Here is a 5,525-nt window from a genome sequence, read left to right as displayed (position 1 = left end):
ACTTTAACAACCTATGATTCGCTACCTGTAAACACAATATTTGAAACCAACTGTAAAAAAGGGGCAAAAACAAACAAACGCCGACCGTAATTCATTAAAACTACACGCCGAACCATATTGGTAACCAGCGAATTCTAAACGAAATGTGTATAATCGGGAATCGAACCCGCGCCGGTCGCACCCAATAATCAGGCTTAATCACATTGTTTGGCCAAATTGTGCACACGGAAAGTATTAGAAAAAAAAGTAAGTTTTGACGTAAACTTTTTACGTGTAAGCTTTTTTTAAGATAATAAACATGAGTAGGAAAGCTTATGTATTAAGTTTTCTTTTTATTCTTAATTATATTTCGGTATATTTTTCCGTTTATATCTTTTAATATATGTTTAGTAAACTCATATTTTGCTGTTTGTATCAGTAATAATAATAAGAATCTCAGGACAATTCACACAGCGCTATCTAGACCCAAGTTAAGCTAGCTAAAGCTTGTTAAGTTTACTAGATAGCTGATACAAATATATAGATATATTTTTTTTTTCGTAAATATATATTACACATAGAAAACACCCAGACCGATACAGACAATCATACTCATGAATACAAATGTTTGTGCCGTGCGAGGAATCGAACCCGCGGTCTTTGGAAATAAGGCGGTGTGCTAAACCGCTAGACCACCGAGGCCGGCAAATGACATGAAGAGCCATGCTTTGTCGACGACTCCATCAGGTCCTAAGCTATGCAGAGCTAGTATTATGTGTACTAGACAACTGATAGAAACATTTAGAGATTATATTATTTACTAGCTTTTGCCCGCGGCTTCGCTCGCGTTAATTTATCCCCTTAGGGGTGGAATTTATCAAAATCTTTTCTTAGGGGATGCCTACGTCATAGTTGCTTTATTCATGCAAAGTCTCAGCCCGATCGGTTTAAAATTGACAAAGTTTCATACAAATATTTCATCCCCTATTTTATCCTTTTGGGGGCAGAGTTAATCTAAATCCTTTCTTAGCAGATGTCTACGTCATAACATCTACCTGCATGCCAAATTTCAGCCCGATCCGTCCAGTGGTTTGGGCTGAGCGTTGATAGATCACTATGTCAGTCACCTTTGAGTTATATACATTTAGATTTATTTATAAATTATATGAGATGCTTAGTCTAAGACATATAATCACACCATATATAATCACTTGTAATTTCAACAATCTTCGCATTGTGTCTTCGTGTTATTTAGAGAAACAAAAATATTTCCATTTAAAAAAATAACCAAACACAGGAGCTGTCAACTTCCCAAATGTCATTATTTTTAGAGCAACCTGTGAATTCTAATTGCATATAGGTACCTACAACTTCCAACTGAGAGAAAGAAGTGCAGAACAATCAAATAATTGTTTTCGAAGAGTGGGTGCTTAGTGTCTCGGACTAAACATCTCATATAATTTCCATAGAACTTCACTTAAGGTAAGTTCTTTTAATTATAGAATAATACAACAGCACACAAAATAGTAAAAAAAAAACACAAAATACGTTCTGACAGTCAGTGATGGCTTTTTTAAAAGACACAGAAAGTTAAAAATCTCGATTGATTCGACTTATATTTATATAAACCTATTCACGTTCACGACTTAATTTAGAGTGTCCATCCACCTACCATCCAGTGTTGTTGTACCTCTTAGATGCCATTCTTTTGAGTCATCAACTGTTGGAAAGTATTGGGACACACTATGTAAGACCATTACAGACTCTTATGATATATCAAGTCTACTGCCAGTTCGGAGTGCTTTCTAGCTAAGAAGAACTGACAAACTTAGAGAAATTCAGCTCTTATTCATTTCGAATGAGCTTGTACATGTTTACAAAAATGCAGATTCATTTTTTGGAAGAGTATAGTGTAGTAAATCATGTTGCAGTTTTGTCAAAAGGAAATAGTCCAATCAGCGTCCGTGACTCGAACAGACCATATTAAAGTCATAAAAGTTATGATCACCCGGCCCAGGTCGGGATAAGCGACTAGTATAGTGTAAAGACAGTTTTCATTCCTCCAAAATTAGTCTCCAGAAATCACTATAATTACCATACCATAATTATGTTACTTTAAAACAGTAGTGTAGTTTTGTGGTCAGTTCCGACGTTTTGCTTGAGCCCAACATGTTTACAGCCCAAATACTAGCTACTCGTATCATTCTAAGAAATCCAGTGATTACTAGGCGGCCAGTGTTGTTTCTACCGAATAGTAGCAATAAAATAGTTTTTCAAAAAACCAACGCCCTAAAAATGCGCCCCAATTTTTGGCCGACATTTTTTCTCTTATTAGGATTCCGCAGCCGATAAATCAAACTCGAATTTTATATAATTTTGCTCTATGTCCGGTAAATTATAAAGACTTCTCGGCTCACACTTGACTATTCTTTTTATTTCCAAACGAGGGAAGATTAAGCAATCTCGTAAACCAACAGTGGGCGTGAATATTGTTGTTTTTTAATGATATTCGATCTTTAGGGAATAGAAATTATTGCAGTCAATTTAAGAAACGGGTATTTTAAAAAATATGTCTAATATTTTTGAAAAACAAACATTTCACTGAGTTAGCACCTACAATTAGATCGAGTAGTTGGACTAAACAATTCGAAGTTTAGAATGAAGTGAATATTATCATGATATCTACAGTCTACCTGTTATCCTCGTAAGAGATATAAAAAAAAAGTGACACAAAATTTTCGAATTTATTCGTTTACTAGCTACTAGCCCTGGCTTCGCACGGGTATACATATATTATACATATAAACCTTCCTCTTGAGGCACTCTATCTATTAAAAAAACCGCTTCAAAATCCGTAGCTTAGTTTTAAAGATTTAAGCACACATAGGGACGGACAGACAGCGACAGCGACTTTATTTTATACTATGTAATGATATATAGAAGAAAATCCGACACAGGAAAGTCTTCAAACTTACTGATCCAGGTAAGAGTCTAAGAAAACCTACAAATTGTGGGATATTTTATAAAATCAAATGATTTAGAAAAAATAACAAGCTATGGTAATATAGAAGGGGGTTGAACAATATAGCACCGATAGAGGCTGATGATTTAATTGGATTGGCAAAACGTGCGATGCATCATAGAGTATAGAATAACAGACAGGTCATGTCTTTGTACTGGGCTCGGGCATTGTTATGCCCGAAAATTCTGAGCCTGAATAATTCCCGATTTACATCGTTATATAAAAACAGTTTAGGCAGTTAGTCAAACTAGTCCGCGTCGATAACTCATTTCACTTGCACCTACATAGTTTGGGATAAGTTTGTTAATATAATAACCTGTGAAACCACATTTTCGAAATAAACTATCTGAAATCAAGTGACTTTTCTGTTGCGTTTTAAAAAGGGTTTTTTTTTAAAACCCAAACGGGGTCGGCCGCCTAACAGTACGCGTGGAATATAACTTTATTTTTCTACATCAGCTGCCAAAAAAGTTTCATCAAAATCAGTCCAGCCATTTCAGAGATTAGCCGGAACAAACAGACATACAGATAGTCGGACAAAAATTTAAAAAAATATTATTTTTGTGTATGTACCGTATTTATATTCATATGCATGTAGTAAAGAACGGTTATTTCAATATTACAAACAGACACCAATTTTATTTATATGTATAGATTTGTTACATAATTATTATTTACTTATTAGCACAAATATTGTCGTTGTAATTTCGATCCCCTTTTAAATTGGACGTGGGATCGATCGGAGTCGACACATTGGTACATTTTGTAGTCTATAAAGGGTACTAAACGCGAACTTTTTCGTGTCGTATCTGCACCCGATTATAGTCTGTGGCAATCGACCCAATCACCGTCGAATGATTTATGGCGCGGAGGCGTCCAATCCGGCGGATGTTTGTTTAATCGATTACCGGCTTTATGACGGTAGCGATAACTGCGGCCTGCGCAGGCGCCGCGGCTGTGTGAAGATTTCGTCCTGAGGAAATTATGTTGTTATTTTTATTATCTCCTTTTGGACAATGTCTGATATGCGCCAAATATTAACTGACCTACACTTTTGGATATTTTTTATAAAGACAGTATTTTTGAAACATAAGTACATATCCGAAATAATGTTTACAACTTAGGTATATAGTTTGTAAAAGGTCTTCTGCTTGGATTCCAACCGCCAAGCAGCTTTCTTTGTTACGGTGATATAAACTAGTGAAGTTACAAAATTAGAAATCTTACACTTCTGGAATGCAGAGAAAATGTGATAAAGTGATAAATATTAATTTCTATTACTTAGTATGTATCTTTGATACTAATACAAATTTAAGAAGGAAGTAGAAATAAAACTAAAATATTCTTTATTCAAATAAACTTAATACCTTTTCATTCATTCATAATTTAAGAGCTACGCTCTTGTCGGTGGAGCTCTTGCCACTTTCCGCGATCTTCCATCATGCTCTTTAATTCTTGATACGACACGACTCCCATTTTGTCCTCAATTTGTTTGATGTAGCTATTCCTTGGTGAAGGATGAAAATTATTGAGAAAAGAGGAAGAGGGGAAGCCCTCTTCCTCTTTCCTCAATAATTTTCATGGAATCATCGTGCCGTATCAAGTGAAGTAACATTTTTCCTCGTCTATTTTCTATTGTGTTCAATATTAGGCAGATATTGAATTTAATACATAGTCATACAAATTTAAGAAGGAAGTAGAAATAAAAATAAAATATTCTTTATTCCGATAAACTTAATACTTTTGAATAGTCATATGTTTTTTATTCTACCACTCATTTGGAACCCAGACTCATTACAATGAGATTAAGCAAGAAATTTGCTTGTTGCTATTCTGATTGATTGAATATATTGATTGTGGTAGCCAATTGGAAAAAAAATTAAAATGTATAAATGTAACTGAACTAAAAAAAACTTTGTTTTGCCATATAAACTAAAATCGCTGTTATAAAATAGGGTTTGATGGTAGAAGGCTGACAATTTGGGGTTGTGTGTATTTTGAATGCCACTTTATAAAAATATAAAAAAATTGACCAAATAATAAAAAAAATTGTTAGTTGACAACCCTTATCACTTATGTATGTATATGAAAAATAGATAGTACCCGATTCTCAGACCTACTATATATACATATAAAATTTCGTAAAAATCGGTCAAGCCGTATCGAGAAGTATGGTAACTAACATTGTGACACAAGAATTTTATATATCAGATATATTTTTATGTATTAACTGGACGTGTCTGTCTGTACTGCACGTAATTGGTCGTATCGTGGGAACCGCACCACCTGTCTGTCCGTCTGTCCGTCTTTGTACATCGCCTTTCCCATAAGTCACGGTCACCCACCGTGAACTCGAGCTCTATCGCAAACGTATGTAAATTTAGTTAATTATTATTATTATAATTTAGACCATTTTATTGCTGAGAACATCATGGCTTAGTAGTTACAAACACAATCCGAGAGTTGGCGAGTTCAAGTCTGGCGTTCATGTAAAAAATGTGTCAATTTATATTCAGATATTAGA

The sequence above is a fragment of the Achroia grisella genome, unplaced genomic scaffold (genome assembly GCF_030625045.1).
Source record: "Achroia grisella isolate CSIRO2021 unplaced genomic scaffold, CSIRO_AGI_Agris_v1 utg567, whole genome shotgun sequence".
Taxonomy (NCBI): domain Eukaryota; kingdom Metazoa; phylum Arthropoda; class Insecta; order Lepidoptera; family Pyralidae; genus Achroia; species Achroia grisella.
The sequence above is the reverse complement of the archived record's forward strand: the minus strand, read 5'-3'. Positions refer to the sequence as shown.